Below are 27,261 nucleotides of genomic sequence, written 5' to 3'. Positions count from 1 at the left end.
TACTCTACCTTCAAAAGAAATAATAAATCCACTTCCTATTTAGATGTATTGATAAGTGTTTCAACAGAAAACTATAACTAATATTTGTTTTATAAATCCACAATCTCCCCAAGTGGCACAGCGGTTTGTCTGCAGATTCACACCACAAAAAAGGGGTTTCGATACCCGTTGTGAGCAGAGCACAGATAGCCCAGTGTGCAGCTTTGCGCTTAATTATAAACAAATAAATCCACAAACGTTTATCGATATAAATCTTTTTAGCACTCATCTAAAACATATAAAATTCGTTTCTAATGGGAAAAAAAAAAAGAGATATTAGGTTATCAGAACTAAGAATCCCGGTCCGGCATGGCCAAGTTTTCGACTCGTAATAAGAGGGTCGCGAGTTCGAATCCCGGTCGCACCAAACATGCTCGCCCTTTCAGCCGTGGGGGCGTTATAATGTACTGTCAATCCCACTATTCGTTGGTAAAAGAGTAGCCCAACAGTTGGCGGTGGGCGGTGATGACTAGCTGCCTTCCCTCCAGTCTTACACTGCTAAGCTAGGGACGGCTAGCGCAGATAGTCCTCTACTAGCTTTGCCCGAAATTAAAAAACAAAACAAATTAAGTGTCACTATTCGGAAAAACAAAACATGTTATTAATTTCAAAACCTCGTGATGAAAACAACTTTTCACTAAAAACAGAGACAGTGAACCTAAACAAAACACTGTACGTTTCAACGTACCTCATTTTTCAAATATACTCATTAATATTTCGCTTGTTGAAAAACAATTGAAACAAATAGTAAATGAAAACACTGAAAGATCTAATAAAAAGTAATAAAACTATTTTCTTAAGAAGGCAACCTAAAAGTTTTTATAGTTTATCGTTTATTTGTAGTTAAGTCTATACCAAGGGCTGTCTGCACTCTGCTCAACACAGGTATCGAAACACGGTTTCTAGCAGTGTGAGTCCGCAGACGCGCCGCTGTGCCACTAGGGGAAATATAGTATCGATTAAGCCTCATGAAAATATATTTTGTAAAGAAGGCGTTTTCAATCGTGAAAGAAAAACTGCGCATTTAGTAATATAGTTTATAAGAAATATGTATTAATATGTACATATTAATATAATATGTATTACAAAAGCGTAAATTGTGATGAAACTTATATTACTCAAACATATAATTTAAAATTAAAGCTATATTTACATAAATAACATGTCAGATGTCCCCCAAAAAAGTCGTCTATGTAGCAGTAAATAATTTAATGAATGTATTTTGAAAAAAAAAAAAACACGAATTACTAAAAGAAGTACAGTTTTATGTTTTCTCTTTTTTAGGGGAAACGTAATACAGACATAAAAAGTTATTTTACGAAGAATATGTTGTTGTTGTTTTTGACGCCACTTTAAATAGATATTAGTTTGTTTGTCTGTTTTTGAACTTCGCACAAAGCTACTCGAGGGCTATCTGTGTTAGCCGTCCCTAATTTACCAGTGTAAGACTAGAGTGAAGGCAGCTAATCATCACCACCCACCGTCAACTCTTGGGCTACTCTTTTACCAACGAATAATAGGATTGACTATCACATTATAACGCCCCCACGGCTGAAAGGTCGAGCATGTTTGATGCGACGGGGATTCGAACTCGCGACCCTCAGATTACGAGTCGAACGCCGTAACCCACCTGGACATGCTGGGCCTTATAGATATTAGTATGAGGGCAGAAGTAACTGGTTGTGTAAAGACAGTATATTTTTTTTGTTTGCAGTTAAAAACGAAAATACACAATAGGTTATCTTTGTTCTATCCACCACGAGTGTAAAAACCTAGTAAAGTCAGTAGGAAAATAAAATATTATTGTTTGCTCTGAATTTCGCACAAAGCTACTCGAGGGCTACCTGTGCTAGCCGTCCCTAATTTAGCAGTGTAAGATTACATGGAAGGCAGCTAGTCATCACCACCCACCGCCAACTCTTGGGCTACTCTTTTACCAACGAATAGTGGAATTGACCGTAACATTATAACGCCCCCCGCGGCTGAAAGGGCGAGCATGTTTCGCGACGGGGATGTGAACCCGCGACCCTCAGATTGCAAGTCGCACGCTTTAACACGCTTGGCCATGCCGGGTCATAAAATATTATAACTAAGTCTTACAGTAAAAACAGTAACGTTAGTAGGTTTCTTTTCGGTTTCTTTTGAATTTCGCGCAAAGGTACTCGAAGGGTATCGGCGCTGGCCGTCCCGAATTTAACAGTGTAAGACTAGAGGGAAAGCAGCTAATCATCACCACCCACCGCCAACACCTGGGCTACTCTTTTAAGAACTAATAGTGGGATTGACCGTCGCATTATAATGCCCCCACGGCTGAAAGGGCGAGCACGTTTGGTGTGACGGGGATTCGAACCCGCAATCCTTAGATTACGAGTTGAGTGCCTTAACCACGTGGCCATGCCAGGCAGTTGGTAAGTAGGTGTATGAAATTAAAGAATAAAGTTGTATTTCTATAATAATAAGAAAATGTATATTTAGAATAAAGTTTTAATTTGGAAATATTAATATATTGGATAGATTTTGATTAATTTTTTTATTTTTGAACATATCTAACAGACATAATTTCTACATATTTGTAAATTTGGAAGACATATGTATCTAATTTAGATTGTCACGGATATATTATTATACATATATTTTTAATATCGATATTTGTTTAAGTTAAATGTATATTTAGAAATGTACCTAACTTATACTGTTAATTCTGTATTGCAAAATTCCCTCTTATTCACAAAAGTTGTAGAAGATTCCCGAGTGTGAGAATCAATAATATATGAGTATGTGCGTAAATATTGGTGTATCGCTCATATTGTTGTACAGGCTGAAATTTCTAGAACTCTCCTCACGCCTATAAATTTAACCAACGTTACGTGCCGAGAGACAATATATATTGTTGGTTTGCTAAACTTAGTATTTGATAAACATTGGAAGCCGTAACTGTGATTAACGCTCATTATTTCATAATTCTTTACTTAATTAATGCGAGATATGAATATCGTTGTGCAACCTTCGAACCTTGAACAAAGTAGGTTTGTGTGAATTACTATCGTATACGTAACGATTTCATATCAATAGACTTTCCTATCACAAAAGATAAAACAAATATCCTTAAGCCTATTTATTTCTGACTGCAAAACAAGTTTATTATCGTCTGATAATCATGTAAGGGAAAGTGTTAACACGCAGTTTATCTGCTATCACTAAAAGCCTTTCTGCTTACCAGTTCCCCAGTGGCGCAGACTCACACTGCTAAAATCCGGGTTTCGATAGCCCTAGTAGGCTTAGCACAGATAGCACATTGTGTAGCTTTGTGCTTAATCCAAAATAAACCAAACCGCTTCACAATAATGTGTATCTTTGCTGTCATGTTAGAAAAAAAGCTTTCGTGGCAATTCCTTAGAGCAGCCAAAGACTAAGAGGAAAGGATATTGAAAATCATTTTACTAGTTTGTCCATTAACCTGTTGACTGCCAAGTATTTCAACTGCTACGGCAACTCCGTACCAAATTCGAAATACAACTCTAATGTTTCTTCATTTTGTAACATTTTTCGTGACGCCATTATGGATCAAAAGTGAAACAATATGTAAGTAGGTAAAATGCATGTATGGTGTTGACATCTAGCGTTGAAGTTATGTATTATTGAGAACGAATTAACTCGTCCGTGGCACTGTGTTACCGATCGGCTTGGACGAGTTATCTCGTTGACGGCATTGAACAGGTTAAGTTTCACAGTCTCTGATTCTGAACGTTTGTTTGATGTAATTTGGATAAGCCAATCAAATAAGGCAGTGTGCATTGGTTGAAAGTCTTTGATTTGTTTGTTGCTAGGAAATATCTGATTGTGTAATTTACGACACCTGGATTAGCGACAAAAAAAGAAACATACTCAAGAATAGTCTATATACAAGTACGCTGAACTTGTAAGGATAACTCATACACAGACCGTGTTTGACTGGACAGCATAAATCATATACGATAATTTTGTTTATTAACGACTAGAACCAGACTTGTTGATCTTGAATAGGTGAAAATAAGTATCGCGTTACTATAATGTGGGAATCATGATGCAATACAGCATAGTGTTAGCTTAAAATAAGTTACATTTGTAATGGATTTACTATTATATATCTATTTTAGTAACGATGTTTGTTTAAGTTAATTTCTTTTTCGAAATATGAATAACTTATTTACTAGTAAATCAGTATTGCAAACTTACAGCCTGTTTAGGTAGAAGATTCTTGAATGTAAGAATAAACAGCATGTGTGTGATGTAGACAGTCGTGTGTCGTCGGTATTGTTGTGCAGTCTGAAATTTGAAGAAACTCTCCTAACGCCTATAAATGTAACTGACGCGACGCTCGAAGGGACAGTATATATTATTTGTTTGCTCTGGTTGGAAGAAGTAACTGTGATAAACGCTTATTAATCGGTAACTTCAGATATTTGACCAGGAACGTTTATAATTTTCTTACAATACAAGCCACTTAATTTCAGTGGATTAATATTTTTAAGAAAACATAAGATAATTTTATCGATGGAAAACTCGACGAAGAAGGCAGAACTAGCTAGTTTTCCATGAAGTAAATTCTACCTGTATCAACTCAGAATTAATTCATTCATCATGAACCCTCGATAAGATATCAAGGAAGTTTCTGATCATATACAAGACTCAATATTGTTTGTAAGTTTGTAAAACTATTGTACACAGATAAGTATTTGTAAAAAACATTACTGTAAATTGTATTAATGTTTGGGTATTATATTTATATTAAAAAGAAAACTATTGTTTTTGAGTAATAACATATCATTCATATATGTCAAATAGTCTTAAGTTTATATGCCAAAAACTAGACGTACAAAATACCAACGCTACTAGGATCAAAATAAAAGTATAGCAGTACAAACGACAATAAGATGTATACTTGTCATCGGATGATTTATTAATTGAACTGTGTTTGCAGCTTCCTAAAATGCCTGTTTTTAGTTATCTACAGGAATACCACACAATAAATTACTTTTGTGGTACTTATTAAGCACAACCACATATATATACGAAACATCTATATTCAACGTAATATATGGCTTTATACTGAAGCAAATATATATATATATTCCAAGGTTGCCTCCCATACAGCTGTTTGAAAATATATCATTACCAAAAGCTGGATTTTTGGTGGTAATATATCAACAGACGTGACAAGTGTGCCCTAAAACGTCAAAAATAGAATTTAAAAAACAGGCTGTAAGTTGCGTGATGGCTTGTGGTATAATAGTAATTTGAAATAATTCTGCAAAAGGCTAGCTATGAAAATAGCAGGTTCTTAGCGATTTCTAGAATATGTTTCGACTTTTCTCACTGTATTCTTTACTCACTCGTTTATGATTTACATTTAATAGTTGCCCTCTAGTGAGAGGTTCAGTAGTAAGTAGTATATATATATATTTAATAGTTTACACTTATTTAGCATTATTATATATCTTTGATCTCAAATAGTTCAGGACTGTCGTTTTGTGTCATCAGTTTGTATTTTTCCTAATTAAGAAGCTTCAAGTGGCACAGCGGTACTTCTGTAGACTTACAACGCTAGAAAGCGGGTTTCAATACCCTTGGTAGTCAGAGCACAGATAGTTCATTGTGTTGCTTTGTGCTTAATTCCAAACAAACAACAGACAAATAAACTAACTAGGAGAGTTGTAAGTTCTATTTTCCACCAGCTGAACATTGACCTTTACGTCCGACATAGTCAAGACAACTAAGTTCATAACTCTCATTCAACTGGGCGTATTGAATGCTTGATATATGTGACGCAATAAGTTGATATCGTACTCGACCTATCACGTGTATCCTCAGCATCCGTCATTAACATGAACATGATGCGAGTTTCTGAGTTTAAGCAGTCAGTATAGTGTCTAATTCAGGCTAAGAGCAGCAGAAAGCACACTTTTACGTTCATTAATGTTAAGCTTACAGAATAAGAGTTGGAGGCTTAATCCCGGCTGAGACAAGTGACAAGAAATATGGTTTGTTTGTTTTTATCTTAACCGTTTTTAACGGTTTGTTTTTCAGAAGGTGCTCCCTCTGATCGCCCAGTGGTAAGATTAGTTCAGTGCTTTTCCAAAGTTCCAGTTTCTAATTATTCACTGACCAAGATATTTTATTATACCCGCACACAACTGTGGACAAATAAATGATTTATTCAAAAGGAAGTTAAGATCCTGAAACCAAGACTCCCCTCCCCTCCCATAAACAAACAGGAGCATAAAAAAACATTCAAAGGCTGCAATCTACCACTGAATTCGGATGAACTTAATGAACTTTTAAGGCTAGACATGTTCTAATGGTTAGCCTATCTGTTCTGTGAAACTACCGTTCACTGTTGTGAAATAAACATGCCTTGCAGTTGGACCGAGCATGTGGGGTATAAATTCGCAAAGTTGAAAAGTTCGGTCTGAACCTAAAAGTGGTTTAGTCGTACCATTGAAAAGCTAATTTTAAATTAAATATGGATTAGTTATAAATTTGAAACACGTAACCCAAAACTACACATGATTATTTGTTTGTTAGCACGTAGCGTGCACTTGCTCTCTCATAATGCACAGCAATAAAATATTTGCAAACTTACAACGATAAAAACCGGATTGGCCCGGCATAGCCAAGCGTGTTAAGGCGTTCGACTCATAATCCGAGGGTCGCGGGTTCGACTCCCAGTCGCACCAAACATACTCGCTCTTTCAGCCGTGGAAGCATTATAATATGACGTCAATCCCACTATTCGTTGGTAAAAGAGTAGCCCAAGAGTTGGTGGTGGGTGGTGATGACTAGCTGTCTTCCCTCCAGTCTTACACTGCTAAATTAGGGAAGGCTAGCGCAGATAGCCTTCGAGTAGCTTTGCGCGAAATTCAAAACAAACAAACAGAAACCGGGTTTCGATGCCCGTGGTGGACAGAGTACAGATAGCCAATTCTATATCTTTGTGCTTAATAGTAAAAGCAGTACAACATCAAATAAACTGAATACCAAAATAAATATAAGTAAGAAACTATGAAACACTACATCTTACAAGTAAGGATATAACTTCTTGGATTCAAATGCTGAGAAAAAAGTCCAATACAATAAAGAAGTTTTTCAATCTTGTTGTTTACGCCGAGAAAGAGACTTCAAATTTATACAGTTTGTCAATTGATTGACCACTGAGTGAGGACTGGTTTCAACAAATTCTGCATCAGTTCCTCAGTAAATACATATCTCGTACTTATTTTGATCGCTGAATAATTCAGAAGAATGAATTAGTAAAACTAATGTAATATATTCTTCAAATATTTGTATAAATATAGATCCACTGCGATGGTTAACAGTAAGCCTAAGCAAAGTAGTCTAGATTTTTTTTTATGTCAACAGTATATTGATTATACTATTCAACGTTTCGCCGAAGACGGGTCTTTTACAGCACCAGATGGCTGTAAAAGCTTATAAACAAGTCATTCTTATCATTTTTTTTACTTTTCCAAATACACTAGGTTTTATATAAAACAGTAATACAATTTTCTTATATTTGCACGAAACATCACGTGCGTTTTTATTAGTAAAGCAATTTTTCTTGTTGCTATTTCTAGAAAGTTTTACTCATCGTAAAGTTACACAAGGGCTAAAATAAAGAGGGACGATAGCTCCCCTCTGGTAACTAAATTAACACATTTCGACTTTAAGTACTATTTTATGTTCCTCCTCCCCCAAACAAATGTAAAATTTCTAACAATGGTAAGAATGAAAAATGTTTGAAACGCTTTGAATGTTTTTTTAACAATGATAACAATAAAAAACGTTAAAATGCCTTGCACTATTCTAGCAACAATAAAAATAACAGACGATTAAATTTTTCTAACGATAATCATATAACAGTTAAATGCTTTGTAGCATTTTCTAACACCAGTAGAATAACTGTTAAAATGTTTTGAACCATTTTTAATACCAATAGAATAACCACAAAAATATCTTGCAATATTTGCTAACAGCAATAGAATAACTGTTAAAATGTTCTGAAGAATTTACTAATAACAATAAGATAACCGTTTAAATGGTCTGTATCATTTTCTAACACCATCAGAACAACCGCTAAAATATTTTGAAATATCCACTAACACCAATAGAATAACTGTTAAAATGTTTTTAAGTATTTTCTAACAATGATAAAGATAAAAAAGATCAAATGCTCTGCAGTGTTTTCTTACAATGATAAGGATACAATAACCATTAAAAAACTTTACAGTACTTTCTAGTAACAATAAGGATGAGCAGCCCATTAAAACGCTCCATAGTATTTTCTAATGATAATAAGGACAAAAAAAATCTCTTCAGGTTATACAAGTTATTATTCGAAGCACGGTAATCTTATTAAGATACATTCTTTTGCACATAAATATTTTGCAAGTCATTTGAAGATTGTACTTTAGCTTTAATATTAAATTTCTGGGAACACATTTTTCTGCTTAATATCAAATTGATTATTCAACTAAAATTTCTAGCGCGTGATTTAAGAATTTAGAAAAAAATGGGGTCCTGAACATTCTGGTTACATTTTCTCATTGAAACGTTTTTCTTGATAATACTTCAAATTATTAAAAGTTTCGAAATTTTACGAATATTCAGCAAAGTTTGGATAAACAAAACTTCACAAAAGCGAAGGTTCATTCATTTTTTTTGTTAATAACGTCCTTGGAATAAGTTGAAACTTCAAGTCACTCAGCTGAGATCATCCAGCTATTTAATTTCTGAATTTAAATTCTTTTAAACGAACATATAAAAATCCAGAGGGCGCGTTTTGGAACGACTTCTGTTATGAAAAAGAAAGATTATTTATGATTAATACGTGTAGTGCACGTTCATTTTCTAAGTACACCTCCATTAATACCGTGGTTTTAAAACATGTGAAGGTAAAAGTTTTCAGAAACAAAACTTAATAACAGCACGTTATAAAGCGGTCTGTTATACGCTTTATCACCAAACAATTTTTAATGTGTTGAAGTGTAACGAAAACTCGTGTTCCTGTGATTAATTATAGATATTTGTAAAGCATGATTTGAGCCGGGTGTAATTAAGTAGTTAGTGTACCGGGATGTAGAATGAAGGTCTAAGGTTCGAGCCCACGAAATGTTGCTAAATACACTCTGTGCTTTACCTTTTAAGTGCGTTACAAAAGTAGCAACCAATGCAGCTATTCGGTCAAGAGGAGAATTATATAAGGGCAAGTGTAGTCCTCGTCCTCCTGGTTTGCAGGTTTAAGTTAGCTGCGATCGAACTTAAGATTTTTAACAGGTTGAAAAGTATAAATAATCAAAAGATGAAGCTAAGTGTGATAATTTCATTTTGGTCACAAATCATAAGAATTGGTTATGAAAAAAATCAGTCATAATTTTCGTGTAAAGAATTTTTTTTTCTGTTTATTACAGTAAATTCATGCTAACGATAGGGTGACTTTTGACTACCGAAGGCGAACAGACAGTTTTGACCAGCAGATCGATTCCTGGTGTTGAAACGTAAGACTAGATCGATATTTACATTATTGTGTATCGAGATACTTGTAGTTTCTCAGGTTGGTTTTAAACCTTTCGTTTTTGTCATGCGAGGAAGAAATATAAGTTTTTTAGGTACGCCCTCTATGGAAAACACTGCCTATAAATAAATACCTTTTTACCTCTAAACATTTTGATTAAAGTTTCGTCGCAATTTCGAGTTATTCGTACGTACCACTGACGTACGTGTAGAAGTTTTGTTTGTTTTTGAATTTCGCACAAAGCTACACGAGGGCTATCTGTGCTAGACGTCCCTAATTTAGCAGCGTAAGACTAGATGGAAGGCAGCTACTCATCACCGCCCACCGCCAACTCTTGGGCTACTCTTTTACCAACGAATAGTGGGATTGACCGTCACATTATAACACCCTCACAGCTGATAAGGCGAGCATTCGACCGGCATTCGAACCCGCGATCCTCGGATTACGAGTCGAACGCTTTAACACGCTTGGCCATGCTGAGCCTCTTTATACTGAAATATATTTGTATTAAAAAAGAACCTGTGTGCACCAGTCTTGTTGGCAAGTGTCATAAGATGAATACTTATCAACATTTATTTAACTGTTTTAAGGTGATTTAAAACTGTAATACGTAACAGTTGTTAAAGTAAAGCACTTACATTTCTTGTTTAGTGAGATAAAATCATTTTTGTCAAAATTTAGAATAAAAATACATAACGTAGGTATATAATTATTGTATGCATCCCCGTCGCGCCAAACATGCTCGCCCTTTCAGCCGTAGGGGCGTTATAATGTTACGGTCAATCCCACTATTCGTTGGTAAAAGAGTAGCCCAAGAAATGGCGGTGGATGGTGATGACTAGCTGCCTTCCCTCTAGTCTTACATTGCTAAATTAGTGACGGCTAGCGCAGATAGCCCTCGAGCAGCTTTGTGTGAAATTCAAAAAAACAAACAAACGTAATTATTGTATGAAATGTTTGAAAATTGCGTCCTCGAAAATGGGACCTGGTATGATTTATGAACATTTTTTGTATTTGTTAATTCGAACACCTGATCTCTAACCATCCTTAAAACGTACAGAATATTTCCCTAACGTTATGGGACGTTATAATCTTGTTGATAAACTGAAATATAAGACGCATTTATCCAAATACAAAATGGTATAAAATATAATGAGATGCTCGAACAACCACATAAGAACTCAGCAAAATTAAACACATTGATTTGTTTCAAACGAAGAAAAGTTTAGTTTCTGTTTTACTCAAATGAAAGATGGTCTGCGAGACTTTGTACAGTTCTGGAATATTCGAATTTACATAACTAATCTAGCTAGGGGGTTGGCACACTTAACTTGCAATATGAGGGCGCGGGCTCAAATGTCCTTTCTACCAAACATTCTCACTTATTAATCCAGAGGGGCGTTATAAAGTAACATTCACTCTCACTATGCGTTAGTAAAAAGAGTAGCCCGTGAGGTGGCGATAGGTGGTGAGAACTAACTACCTTATCTGCTAAATTAGGGACGCCTACTGCAGATGGTCCTTATGTTCCTTGATGCAGAATATAAACCATTCCATTTCAACATCACAAATCATGTGCTAACAAAAAAAATGGTAGATAAATTTCCTGTAATAGAAATAAATAAATGTCTATGCTGCCTATTATGATAGTTTGTTCGCTTCCCTATTAAGTATCATTTAAGTATCATATTAGTCTTTTAATGCTAATTTATGCTCTATGATAAATATATTTTCAATCGTTTTGACGACATGTAAGATGATTTATTATCTCGCTTGGGATTTTTGTCAAAGTAACAAATACTATTTTCCTTTTAAAGTAGTGATTCGTATGATTAGCCTTTGTAATATAAGCTTTTTTTGCGGAATTAATCAGTTTCCGTCCTGAGAAAGAAATAGATTCACACACATTGGAATTTTTATTTATAGTCAAATCATAAACTTGTTCCTTTAGAACCAATTTCCTTAACAAATGCCGAGCATGGACAGCTGGTTAAGGCACTCGATTCGTAATCCGAGGATCGCAGGTTTGAATCCCCGTTACACTCAACATTCTCGCCCTTTCAGCCGTGGGGGCGTTATAATGTGACGGTCAGTTCCACTATTCGTTGGTAAAAGAGTAGCACAACAGTTGGCTGTAGGCGGTGATGACTAGCTGCCTTCCCTCTAGTCTTACACTGCTAAACTAGGGACGGCTAGCGCACATAGTCCTAGAGTAGCTTTGCGCGAAATTCAAAACAAACCAAACCTTTGCAAATATAAATAGATGGGGAACGTGAATATGATGTTGTTAGTAGGAGAAGTGAATGCCCGTATTAGTATCATTCTTGGAGTCACTGCTTAAGTATCAATGGGAAAGGAAATAATAATAATTTTGTCATTCACAGAAGCTCGACTACTGCCAAAATATAAACTTTCCTTTTACCTTTATCTTAAACCTGCTTTCCTTGATATCAGACAAGTTACGAATGTTATACGATGTCAAACTTTACCGGAGCAGGGATTTTTTTGTTTAATGTAATCCCTTTGGTTACTGATTATTTTTTACCATTCTCCAAGTTTCTCCGAGAAAGCTAGATTAGTCTCCCCCCCCCCCGTGGAACTTGGAAATCATACTCAAAACACTCCTGCAAGTATCAAATACGTTAAGAACACGCACAGAACAGTTTTGTTTATTTTATTTAGATTTTCGTATAAAAAATAAACCAAATCCAGTGGTTTTCTCTCTACTTTTCAATTCGGCACATTCCTTTCCTGGTAGTTAAGAGGGCGCTACTCGAGCGAGACAGTGGACCTGAGCCGCCATCATTAGTGTGACCTACTGAAAAAAAAAAAAAAAGCGCTCCTCACTTTAAGGTCCTCAATGTGTTAAAAAAGTTACAGTCACTATTTGGTTGGACGAGAGTAGCTAAAATGTTGGCGGTGGGCGCTGTGGATTAATCAATATAAACATTGCTGCAGCTCGTGCAGATAGCCCTTGATTAGCATTGCGCGAATATGCAAATATCCTAAATTATCAATTGTAAATATAGCACATAGCAGTTTCATAAAATCTTGCAAGGGGTTGTCATTCTAAAAGTTGCGTATTGTTAACGATTTCACCTATTTATGAGCAACATATAGTTCTGTACCTATACTTTTACACGTGTTTATACTGAAGCTCTTTCAAAAGTTATTGTTAATCTGAGACAAACCAGATTATACGCTTCGTTTTAAAACTAAACGTAAGAAGAATACAGAGAAACTATTTAGCTATATTCGTTCACCTGTTTGTTTGCTTTTGGAATTTCGCGCAAAGCTACACGACGGCTATCTGTGCTATCCGTCCCTAATTTAGCAGTGTAAGACTAAAGGGAAAGCAGCTAGACATTACCACACGCCGCCAATTCTTGGGCTACTCTTTTACCAATGAATGGTGTGATTGACCGTCACATTATAATGCCCCCACGGCTGATAGGGCGAGCATGTTTGGTGTGACGGGGATTCGAACTAGCGACCCTCAAATTACGAGTCTAACGCCCTACCTACCTGGCCTTCTTGTTCACCTGAACGATGCCTTATTAACACAATAGACTAAACTGACAGTCAAAGACCATTAGGATGCATGTATAACTTTCCATAATATTGAGCTGTAGAAGTTCCACCATCTGAAGTAGCTACACTTAACCGAATAGCGGGATTGACTGTCATTCTTATAGCGCACGCACAGATACAAATGCGAAGGGTGTTTGATAGTGGCTTTCCCGAATCATAGATCTGGTGCCCCTCACATTCTAATATGTTAATCGTTAAACTACGTTTCTGCCATTTAACAATTTTAGGCACTTGTAATGCATAATATATTTAGAAAAGTATTATTTGTTTGTTTTGAATTAAACACAAAGCTACAGAATGGGCTATCTGTGCTTTGCCCACCACGGGTATCGAAACCCGGTTACTAGCGATGTGAGTCCGCAGACATAACACCGTGCCACTGGTGAGGGTGGCTTAGAAAAATAACATAAGTTATGTTCACAGTTCATGACCAAATGATTAGGTCGTTCGACTCGAATCCCCGTCACACCAAACATATTCGCCCTTTCAGCTGCGGGGACGGTCGCTTCTACTATTCGTTGGCAAAAGAGTAGTCCAAGAGTTGGCGGTGGGTGGTGATGACTAGCTGCTCTCCCACTAGTTTTTAACTGTTAAATTTGAGATGGCTCGCGCAGATGGCCCTCGTGAAGCTTTGCTCGAAATTCAAAAACAACAACACTTCACAGTTTTAATATATCTTGCTAAGTTTTTAATATAATTTCTAAAAATTAGCTCAAAGTCTCTTGAGGGGTATTCACTTTTAAAATCCTTGAAAACAGCTAAATAGAGATTATTGTACTTCGTTTTGAATTATATAAGTTGTGTAGAAACGAAAGCGATGCCGAAAATACTCGAAACTATAAAAATGATGACAATCGAAACGATATAAACAAAAGTAATTACATTTACTTACAATTAGCACATTACAACATTTGAAACAAATAGCGTTACTTTTAAGTCTCTGCCGTATTTTACTCTTTTGTTCTCTGAGCTATAAGCATGTATTTATTTATGTTCTAAGCATATACGAATTGTCCATTTCGTGGGTTCCAGGAGTGTCGGGACCCTCTATAAGGTAGTTCATAACATAATTCTACTATGTGTCACTCTTCATTCCGTTTCATATTAACATAACTGAAAAACAAACACATTAAAAATTGTTTTAGGAGACAATGTATTTTAAGTTTTCTGACTTAATTCTATAGGTCAGAACATTTTTTACTACTTCACCCAAATACACTTTAATGTTTTCTAGGATTATGTTCCTCAATCACGAAGTACAAAAATGATTATTACCATCATTGGTTCTTTATGTAACAATTTTAGCGAAATACTGCACAGTGGGCTATATACATTATGCTAGCCACAGGGATAGAACCCCTAATCCTAAGGTCATAAGGCCTAAATCGTAACGCAGGTCCACCGTGGGACACCTTTTTTGTTGAAAAAGTCGGTTAATAAACGTAATAACTGTCGGTCTTTAACTTCATATAGAAATATCAAACCAACTAATTCCCTACAACGCTAAAATAGATACTTTAACTCTCCTACTTGGTTATGCCCGGCATGGCCAGGTGGATTCAGGCGTTCGACTCGTAATCTAAGAGTTGCGGGTTCGAATCCCCGTCGCACCAAACATGCTCACCCTTTCAGCCGTTGGGGTGTTATAATGTGACGGTCAATCCCACTATTCGTTGGTAAAAGAGTAGCCCAAAAGTTGGCGGTGGGTTGTGATGATTAGCTGCTTTTTCTCTAGTCTTACGCTACAAAATTATGGACGGCTAGCGCAGATAGCCCTCTTGTAGCTTTGGGCGAAATTTCAAAAACAAACAATTAAACATCTGTTAGATTAACTGTCTTTTTAGATTTAACATTTAGATCATTAATTACTTGGTGAAGTTAATGGTACGAAAAGATTTCGATAAAAGGATATTTCACAACAGTCTGTTAGAGTCAAAACGGCACAGATGTTTCACAACAGTCTGTTAGAGTCAAAACGACACAGATGTTTCACAACAGTCTGTTAGAGTCAAAACGGCACAGATGTTTCACAACAGTCTGTTAGAGTCAAAACGGCACAGATGTTTCACAACAGCCTGTTAGAGTCAAAACGCCACAGATGTTTCACAACAGTCTGTTAGAGTCAAAACGGCACAGATGTTTCACAACAGCCTGTTAGAGTCAAAACGGCACAGATGTTTCACAACAGTCTGTTAGAGTCAAAACGGCACAGATGTTTCACAACAGCCTGTTAGAGTCAAAACGCCACAGATGTTTCACAACAGCCTGTTAGAGTCAAAACGGCACAGATGTTTCACAACAGTCTGTTAGAGTCAAAACGGCACAGATGTTTCACAACAGCCTGTTAGAGTCAAAACGCCACAGATGTTTCACAACAGTCTGTTAGAGTCAAAACGGCACAGATGTTTCACCAGAGCCTGTTAGAGTCAAAACGGCACAGATGTTTCACAACAGTCTGTTAGAGTCAAAAGGGCACAGATGTTTCACAACAGTCTGTTAGAGTCAAAACGCCACAGATGTTTCACAACAGTCTGTTGGAGTCAAAACGCCACAGATGTTTCACAACAGTCTGTTAGAGTCAAAACGGCACAGATGTTTCACAACAGTCTGTTAGAGTCAAAACAACATAGATGTTTCACAACAGCCTGTTAGAGTCAAAACGCCACAGATGTTTCACAACAGTCTCTTAGAGTCAAAACAGCACAGATGTTTCACAACAGTCTGTTAGAGTCAAAACGGCACAGATGTTTCACAACAGCCTGTTAGAGTCAAAACGCCACAGATGTTTCACAACAGTCTGTTAGAGTCAAAAGAGCACAGATGTTTCACAACAGTCTGTTAGAGTCAAAACGGCACAGATGTTTCACAACAGTCTGTTAGAGTCAAAACGGCACAGATGTTTCACAACAGCCTGTTAGAGTCAAAACGCCACAGATGTTTCACAACAGTCTGTTAGAGTCAAAACGGCACAGATGTCTGTTAACTCCTAATTTAAAATGCTTTCCTTTAAACTTTTGAGGAGTCTACGCAGATTTCGAGAAATTCTATGTTAACTAGCGTCCCCCCAGTGGCTCAGCGGTATGTCTGCGGACTTACAACGCTAAAATGCGGGTTTCGATACCAGTGGTGGGCAGAGCACAAATAGCCTATTGTGTAGCTTTGTGCTTAATTCAAAACAACAACAACAACGTTAACTAGCACGTTGAGGTTTAATGTCAAAACAAATTAACGTGTTTCAAGATAAAATCAAAATGAGATAAAATGGTTAGCACATGTTTAATCTTGGAGATTCGGTATATGCGTGCTTTTTTACCAAAAGAGCTTCTCTCTTGACTATTTTAAATCATTATAAGGCCAAAAAATTATAAAAAAATAATGCGTGAGAAAGAGAACAAATGAAATAGAGTGGGTCTCGGACTTCTATCTTTCTTTGTTAGCCGAGGATGATCTATTATTATACACTGATAGAGGCACACAGTATCAGAATAAAATACATAACAGTGGAAACTGGCATGATGGTCTATGCATCACGTAACCACAGCAGTTGCACTTTTCTGAATTGGTTCTTTATTCTTTGGAAAACGAAGATTGGCTGAAGTATATTTGTTGGAAGTACGCTACCTTCTAACACGATAGAATCTTGCTAGGACTGGTTAGGTATTTATAAAATCAAAAGTCCCGTCTTAAATTTATCTGGATATAAATTATCTTTCACTGTTGCGGTTTTTGAATTTCGCGCAAAGCTAGACGTGGGCTATCTGCGCTAGTCGTCTCTAATTTAGCAGTATAAGACTAGAAAGAAGGCAGCTAGCCGTCACCACCCACCGCCAACTCTTGGGCTACTCTTTTACAAACGAATAGTGAGATTGACCCTCACATTATAACGTCCTCACAGCTGAAAGGGAGAGCATGTTTGGTGGGGTTAGATTTGAATTTCGCGCAAAGCTAGACTAGAACTATCTTCGCCAGCCGTTATAATTTGATGGTCAATCCCACTATTCGTTGATAAAAGAGTAGCTCAAGAGTTGGCGGTGGGTAGTGATGAGTAGCTGCCATCCCTCTAGTCTTACACTGCAAAATTAGGGACAGCTAGCACAGATAGCCCTCGTATAGCTTTGCACAAAATTCAAACAAAGCTTAACTCACAGTCTTGTTTCACTTCATACACGTTTCACTAGATTGACCATATGGATTAAACATATTCTTATGCTGTTTTCCTACCCATATAACTATGATTTTTATTTCGTATAATAGCAAACGGGGTATTGACAGAATACGTCATTTTACGCATGTTGACAGTTATTTTATATGTTTTACAAAGGATGACAGTGCTTCTATGGGCAAAGGTGCTATTATTACAAGGTTTTACTTGTATGGTTCAACTAAGCGTACTGTGAACGTAACAATGCGCCCTCTGGTTCCACTTAGTAGATCTACGACACTAGCAACGCGTTCTCTGGTATCACTTCGCACAACTATGACCCTCTAACAATGCACAGCTAATAAAACGTCCTCTGGTACCACTTCGCGGAACTGTGAAGCCTAGCAACACGCCCTTTGATGCCTATTTGTGGACATTATCATCTTTAAACAGCCAATCAGCGTGTGTCTGAAGTACAGCGATAACTACTCATATTCCTGATTATCTCAGTAGCATCATTTAGGGTTAAAAATTTTTGCCAGTTTTCTTCAACTACGAAGGAAAAAATTTCGAAACATATTTCCTAATAAATTTCTACATCGTTTAAAATCAGTTACAAAAAACAAATAATTAACTTTTCCAAACCTTCCTAAAGAACAGTTTATATGCAAGGTTCTGTACTACCTCCATTTCTCTGAAAATTCATTTTTACTTAACTGTTTATATAAAATTCGAAAACAAAATAAAGTAACTTTGTTCTTTCAACTTTGAAAAAATTCAGTTTCATCTTAAAAATCAAACTGTAAATGAAGCTTTCGACAACCAAATACAGTCTGAGTTAGTGCAATAATGATATATTATATCGGACTGATAATCGAAGATACGTTTTTTCAATAAACAGCAGAATTAACATTGTATATCATATAAGTTATACAATCAATCTTTATTGATTATTACGATCTATATGACGTTTCCGATGAAGTTTGAATTATTTGTTTTATTATAAAGCACAAAAATGAACAATGGGTCGTCTGTGCTGTACCCATCACGGGTATCGAAACTTTACTCTCTTAGCGTCAAAAGTTTAAAGATCGACTTTAATGTTGTTATGAACTTTCCGTGAGAAATACTTACCGAAACTTCTCTAAAATGAACTAATATATAAATAGAAATCGAACTGCTTGACGTTTATAAACCAGAACGCTACTTCGCAATGCGTTATTACAATATGGTTTGGCCCGGCATAGCCAGATGATTGAGGCACTTGACCCGTACTTTGAGGGTCGCGGGCTCGATTCCCCGTCACCCCAAACATTTTCGCCATTTCAGCCGTATGGGCGTTATATAGTCACGGTCAATCCCACTATTCGTTGGTAAAAGAGTAGCCCAAGAGTTGGCAGTGGGTGGTGATGACTAGCTGCCTTCCCTCTGGTCTAAGACTGCTAAATGAGAAACGGGTAGCGCAGATAGCCCTCGTGTAGCTTTGCGCGAAATTCAAATCAAACGAACAAACAACCTGGTTTCTACTTAGATTGAATGACGTTAAATATAAAATCCGCATAATTTGTGCGTGTTACAACAGAGCCGTATTGAGCTATCTGTTGTGTCCACCACGGGTAATCATACCCCAAATTTTAGCGTTATACGTCTGTAAATTTACCGCTGTCCCACAGGGGGAACTAAAATGGAAATAACATTGTGCTAATAATAGTACTAGATTAAAAGAGGTATATAAGTTTTAACTAACATTTCATATGGTTAATTAACCCTGAAAATAAGTCTGTTTATGTGAGCTATTAAAGCGGATAAAATTAATTTCTTCCTTCGAACAAACACAGCTCAACTACCTTGGAATCATTAAGGGAATGGAAGGAAAGAAGCGGGTATCCTATAGCATCTACTGTTTAATAATCGCTGATAACAATTTCCTGTATCTGGGAAATACTACGTCATAAACACCTCACCCGAGATTTGTTTGTTTGTTTTAAATTTCGCGCAGAGCTACTCGAGAGCTATCTGTGCTAGCCGTCCCTAATTTAGCAGTGTAAGACTAGAGGGAAGGCAGCTAGTCATCTCCACCCACCGCCAACTCTTGGGCTGCTCTGTTACCAACGAATAGTGGGATTGACCGTCACATTATAGCGCCCCCACGGCTGAAAGGACGAGCATATTTGGTGCGACGGAGATTCGAACCCGCGACTCTCAGATTGCGAGTCGAACGCCTTAACCCACCTGGCCATGCAGGGCCTCGTACCCTAGAACCTGTCAAACAAAAGTATAGTACTTCGAAGCCTGAAATATTGACGAGATATAAAAAAACAAGTAATTATATCTTTAAGCTAACAAACTAATGGAGTTAATTGACACGTCACTGGAATGCTTCGTGAGTTTTATAGCGGAAATATTAAATCATTTGCAAAGTGCTTTTATCTGTCTTTTAAGACTAATTTAGGTACAATGAAAAGGATCAAAAAATGGTTGCCACTAACACAGTGCCAAAACTGAACATTTGCATATAACATATAAAGACCATAAAGTTAAAATATGTACATTATACATTGCTTGGTTGTGGAAATTCGCACAGAGCTTCACAATGGTTATCTCAAATTGAACTGAGATTACTTTAGAGGGACAGACACGAGTGAAAACATTAAACTTACAACCAACTCGTAGGCTACTCTAATCGAATAGTGGGATTTATGCGTCTACTTTTATAAAACACCCACCACCCAAAAGTGTAGAGAGCGAGATTTTTTTATTTATTTTCTGCATTATCGGGGCTCGAACCACTGAACCTCAAATTCGCCGTCCGGCACAATAATCACTGGGTCACTCTCGACCTACGCTAAATATCGGTGTCAATTGTCGGATTCAGCTCCTAAAAGTTCCCGGTGACACAGCGATAAATCTGCGGACTTACAACACTAGAAACCAGATTGCGATACCCGCGATGGGCTGAACAGAGATAGCCCATTGTATAGCTTATATTTTAAGCAAAGAAACACCTCCCAAAAAGAATATTCAAACAGTTTATTTATGTTTAGCGATTTTCGTCAATCAATATCACAAACAACAGGAAAACTTTGACGCTTGTACGCTAAACGGTTATATGTATTCTAAACTATAGAATTCAAAAGAAAATTACCCCTTTTTACACTAAAACACACATTCTACGAATTGTTATTAGATAAAAACAAATCGTACATCACAATACTTCTTACAGAAACATATTGAGATCTCAGTACTTAAAACAAAAGAACTGACTCAATAAAACGCACAAACGCAGATGTCTTTATTGGAACAATATTTCAATAACACACACAAAGGCATATGTCTTTATTGGAACAATATTTCAATAACACACACAAAGGCATATGTCTTTATTGGAACAATATTTCAATAACACACACAAACGTAGATGTCTTTATAGGAACAATATTTCAATAACACGCAAACGCAGTATCTTTATAGGAACAATATTTCAATAACACGCACAAACGCATATTTCTTTATTGGAACAATATTTCAATAACACGTACAAACGTAGATGTCTTTATAGGAACAATATTTCAATAACACGCAAACGCAGTATCTTTATTGGAACAATATTTCAATAACACGTACAAACGTAGATGTCTTTACAGGAACAATATTTCAATAACACTCAAACGCAGTATCTTTATTGGAACAATATTTCACACTACTACATTATTTATCGATAGTTGCATACAAAAAAAAATATTTAACGACAGTGAGAGTGAACTGTAATTTTACCAAACGCTTGACCTGACCCACTTATCTATAAACAGCAGAAAACAAGTGCCGTCTTCCAAAGAACTGTAAATACCATGCTGTTGAAAAAAACATGTGTCAAAAAAACGAATAATTTATGGATATAATAAATGGGTATATCCCTAACTAATTGTTTATATTATAACCCAGAGGGATCTGAAGAATTGAATGATATATTCATGTATACTCCCTCGATTGCCTCTGTTTATAGACTAATTACAGTTGCTTCTGCAACACGTGGTAAAATAAATGATATTTAATAATGACACTTTTATGACCTTTGAAAGTGGGACAAAGTTTTGCTCTTACCCATTTTGTTGTAGAGACTAAACACGAAATAACTACATGTCTGCATATTAGGACTGAACAACCCAGGGGGAATATCCCATAATCGGCCTATTTCGAACATACAAAAACAGTGTTCTGCAAATGGGTGGATACATACGTTTTAAATAGATGACTAGTGAGCCTTATACAGGATAACGAAACAACTCATAGATATATATGAAATTATATAATTTGAAAAACAGCACAAAGTGTTAAAATCAAACACACGCATGATGAGATGGAATATGAAAACAATAACGAAATAACGAAAACAACTGGTTTCAAATGTTAACTAGTACAACTGGTAAAACTTACAGAAAACACGCCTTAAATGCGTCGCATTTTACTATTGCAAAATTAATATTGCAAATTCTAAAGTGGTATCCCCCAGTGGCACAGTGGTATTATGTTTTCGGACTTGAAACGCTGAAGGGCCCGGAATGACCAGGTGGGTTAAGGCGTTCAACTCATAATCTGAGGGTCGCGAGTTCGCATCCCCGTCGCACAAAACATGCTCACCCTTTCAGTCGTGGGGGCGTTATAATGTGACTGTCAATCCCACTATTCGTTGGTAAAAGAGTAACCCAAGAGTTAGCGGCGGGTAGTGATGACTAGCTGCCTTCCCTCTAGTCTTTACACTGCTAAATTAGGAACAGCTAGTGCAGATAGCCCTCGAGTAGCTTTGCGTGAAATTCAAGAAACAAACAAACAACGCTGGAAACCGGTTTTGGATTGGCGTAGTAGGCAGAGCACATATGTACCTAACTAAAACAGAAACTAACAATTCCTAGTGATTACAAGGTAAACGTAATGGAGCGTCGGACTTACAGAAATATTCTGTAATACTGTATCATAACCTACATTAATAATTAGGAATATATGTAAAGATACAATACTTGCTATGATAATGCAGATGGCATATATTTTTATCACATATTTCTTAACTACAGTTAGTTCGTTGTTATTACGTAAGGCTGAACAAAAGGCTATCGAACATGTTTGAGTTGTTAAAGCAAATGCTGAGATATTTTTAATATTAAGAGCATTTACGTTATGTGTTAATAACATTTAATGTAGGTTTCGGTTTTGTTTGAATTTCGCACAAAGTTACATGAAAGCTATCTGCGCCTGTTATCCCTAATTTAACATCGTAAGACTTGAGGGAAGGCAGCTAGTCATCACCACCCGCCGCCAACTCTTGGGCTACTCTTTTACCAACGAATAGTGGGATTGACCGTCACATTATAACGCCTCCACGGCTGAAAGGGCGAATATGTTTAGCGTGACGGGTTTAATGTAGGCCATTCACATAATATAAAGTTCTTCATGATACGTCAACAAACACATTCATTGTATCTATTATAACGGTTATTCTAATATTTTTATGAAGTATTACTCACTTTAACCCTATTTTATAACTACTTCAAGGAAAAGAATTCACTGGTGCAATGCGTAAGTTAAGAACACGAAACGTATTCAATTGCTTCAAACGCGTATTCGCCTGATAATCATTTAAAGAAAATGTACGTATGTTACTTTCATCCGAATACTTATGAACTGTATAACGAACACAAATCTAGGCTTATAATTCTCCAGTTCAATACTTTTATGGTTCTTGAACACGTGAACTTAATCTATTTGAAGTTGCCGCCTTTTATTTTACAATGTTATCAAATTATTTCACAATTTTATTTATCTCTTGTTTTCGTTAGAGTCACACCGTGAAACACGTAAATAATGAAAAGCTGAGTTATTAACGCCATTGATAACAAATAATATCCGTTTTGAACACTGAAAGACGCTTTGCGAGCGAAAGTGGTAAATATTTGAACTCAGCTGAGAGGAAGTCTTCTTGTTCTATTTTTCAAATAAAGTGAAAATATATACAGAGAAAACATGCCTGTGACGAAAAAATACCACGATATTGTTATGTGTAATAGGGATATCTTTTAATTTAAAGAAAAATAGTATTCGATAAATCTTGTCCACAAGTTATTAGTTTTAAGATGGAGTGGACTAAAAATAAAAACAATTAAAATATGTTTTAAATCTATGAAACAATTGTCTCGTTTTCTGGTTTTATAAGTTATGTATTGCAGATGGATTACGCGTAACCGGTATGTTCAGATTTGATAAGAAAACTTTCTGGTCCTGTACTTAAAAATACCAGAGTAGACCAGTGTTACATCTTAACAAGATAAATAACCATTAAGATATATCAGTGAAGTAAACAGCCGCACATTGTGTATAAACTGTTTCCCCTGGAAAAGTAAACAACAATAAATTTTCTCAAACTACAAATATGGTTGAAATTCATTCGTTTACCAGTTAGTGGAATTTTTCTGTTTTCCTTAAGCCGTTCCTAAGATTTATTTCAATTTTGGTAATCCAAAAATATTATGTAAGTAGTAATCATTTATAGCATTAAGTTCGTGTTTTATTTATTGCTTTAAGAAATGTACAATACATAAAATTATTGGCAGTAAAATAGATAGCTGGAACAAAACTGAGTTCTTTCACAGGCTTCACTATTTTTCAAAACTACACAGAGACACAGAATAAATGGATCTTACTCTAAAACACGCTTTGTGATTACTTTGGATGTTGAAGTGTGAATTTGCATTCAGTCTTATGCAAACTTAACTTGACGAAATTGGGACTCACTTCCAAACCTGCGATCTGGTTGTTGTCCCCCGCTGGTACACATGTGAGTCTACAGATTTACAACGCTAAAATCATGCGTTCGATTCCCCTCGCTGGACTCAGCAGATAGCGCGATGTGACTTTGCTATAAGAAAACACGCACACGCTTTCCGGTTGATATGGATAATAACGTTTGCATATTTATTTAATATGTCGGAAATTTAACTTCAGAAAATTAATAAATGAGTCTTACAATATCTTCCAAATTATCTTTAGTTACAAGTTTAAACTTTGGTGAAACAGTATGGAAAGCATTCTGAGTGATCGCCTCTTTGGACACTCCCATGATTGTTATAAAGGAAATGCCATTGATTCGATCCATTTCAGCATTCCTAGCTCTCTAATAAAGAAAATGTAATTGGTTTGGTCTAATGCATCACTCTCATTTAAATACTTTCGTTCATTTGGTTCAGTTCAACATTATCATAACAATACTGTCGTTGATTTGACCCAATTCAACATTATAATAATAATATTCTCGTTGATTTGACCCAATTCAACATTATAATAATAATATTCTCGTTGATTTGACCCAATTCAACATTCTCATAAAAATACTGTTGTTGATTTGATCTAATTCAACATTTTTCATAAAAAACACTGTTGTTAATTTGGTCTAATTCAACATTCTCAAAAAATGCTGTCGTCGACTTGGTCTAATTCAATATTCTCATAACAATACTGTCGTTGATTTGACCCAATTCAGCATTCTCATAAAAACACTGTCGTTGATTTGATCTAATTCAACATTTTTCATAAAAATACTGTCGTTGATTTGATCTAATTCAACATTTTTCATAAAAATATTGTCGTTGATTTGATCTAATTCAACATTTTCATAAAAAAACACTGTTGTTAATTTGGTCTAATTCAACATTCTCAAAAATGCTGTCGTCGACTTGGTCTAATTCAATATTCTCATAAAAAATACTGTCGTTGATTTGGTCTAATTCAATATTCTTATAAAGGAAACGCCATTATGTTGGCTCAATTCAAACTCCCATCACTGTTATGTAGGAAACTCCACTGATTTGGTCCAATTGAAAACTCTTCACAAATCTCATTAAAATGCCATTGCGTTTATCAAGTTCAACACTCCTATCACTTTCTTAAACGAAACGCCATTCATATGGTCAAAATTAACACTCTCATCGTTGTCATAAAGTAAAAGCCATTGATTTGGTGAAGTTCGTTGTTGACATATTCCTTTAAGAAAGTAAAGAGCGATATAACATTTATTGCTCTTGCATCAATAAAGAAATGTTCTTTTTTTTCTTTACTTATCAAGGATTGGACAGTTATATACGTATATAAAAACACACACACATACACAAGCATGCGTTTAATTTCAATAATTCGTGTTGTTTTCATTATAAATAGGCTAGAGAAAATCGAACTCGGAAACCGATTTGGTTTTATTTTTAATTTCACGCAAAGTTAAAAGAGAGCCATCTGCACTAACTATCCCTAATTTAGCACTGAAGATACAGTTAGTCACCACCACCCACCGCCAATTCTTGGGTTACTCTTTTATCAAAAATAGTAGGATTGATCGTAATATTATGACGTCCCACGGCTGAAAGAATAAGCATGTTTGGTATGTCAGGGATTCGAATCCGTGATCCTCAGATTGCGAGTTGAGCAGCCTAGCCACCTGGTCATGCAAGGCCAAGGTCATGTTTATAGGTCAAATTTCTATCACGTCCAGTCTGTTGTACACTTTATTAAGCCTGAATTTTGTAAGCCTCCTCTTATCTGCAAAACGAACAACTTTTTATTCTAGCGAAATAGTAACGCATTAATTTTCCACAAAAAAAAATACGACGTATATTCTGCTTTATTAAAACTTAAAACATCAGTCAACACACAAACATATATATAAAGACCTAAAAATAAAACTGAGTTCTATGCTGGAATTTTAATTACGAAAACAATTAAACAAGAAAAATTAATCTTAAAATTTGACCAATAAATGCTTAAAGTTTAATTTCATCTTAAGCCTTATTCGTTAACTCGTTAAAGCCTAAGCATTTATATATTAAGAAATTTAATCATTTAATCGAAAATAATAAATAAAAGTATCTTTTATCTCTTTTACATCTCCTTCTTCGTGAGATGTAAAAGTTCTGACTTTTCAGTAACAGACCAAGTAGTGAGTAGATTTTAAACAGAGGTCAGGGATGAGCTACCATGGTGGGCACAGTGCATATAACCCATTGTGTAGCTTTGCACTCAAAAGTATAATAAGCATTTGATCTTTCCTTACTAGTTGGTGTGTAAAATAACTAAAGTGTGTATCCCACTGTGCTGCCCCCCAGTGGTACAGCGGTGGTATACTTACAACGCTAAAAAAGTGGGTTTCTGAAACCCGTGGTGGGCAGAGAAAAGATAGCCTGTTGTGTAGCTTTGTGCTTAATTTAAAATAAAAACAACCAACTATATCATTCAATATGATAGACCTATGTATCTTTTTAACCACATAAAGTTTTGTTTATAGTTCAAAGTGTTACAGTTTTCATTCACTTTGAAAACGTAACTTTTTGTGTTTTTTTATGTAAATCAGTTATTAGCTTCGAACCTCGCTATCCTTGAAAAACACAAGATGAATTAATAGCTCAATTTCTGTATTATGTGATTCTTTGATTGGTTGATTCCCTTAGAGCAAAGCTACATTGGTTTATATGCTGTGTCTACCGCGAGGTATTGAACCCTGAATTTTCACGTTCTAACCCCGTAGACTTATTTTTGCCCCATCGGAAGGGAGATAGGATGATGTTTTGGAATAACCACCGTCACTATGTAGCAAATAACACTTTCAGTACGTTGTATTAAAACAATTTTAGATATGTAAATCAGCAAATCACGCGATAAACACAGCCGGTGTGAAGTCGCGGTGAAACGGAATGTATAAGTTCTATATTTTCAGTTTGGAGGTATTACGTAGCTGTCGCGGGGCCACTGAAAACTGATTCCTTTTGTAAGGGGTATGTAACTACCCTTTCTGACACAATAAATTCATATATTCAGATCATAAAAATGTGTTCGAATCCAGAATTTAAGATTCCTTGCATTTAAGAGCATTGAAAACAAATGGATTTGGATGAACTTGGGATTCAAA

Source organism: Tachypleus tridentatus, chromosome 4, assembly GCF_004210375.1.
Source record: "Tachypleus tridentatus isolate NWPU-2018 chromosome 4, ASM421037v1, whole genome shotgun sequence".
Classification (NCBI taxonomy): domain Eukaryota; kingdom Metazoa; phylum Arthropoda; class Merostomata; order Xiphosura; family Limulidae; genus Tachypleus; species Tachypleus tridentatus.
The sequence above is the reverse complement of the archived record's forward strand: the minus strand, read 5'-3'. Positions refer to the sequence as shown.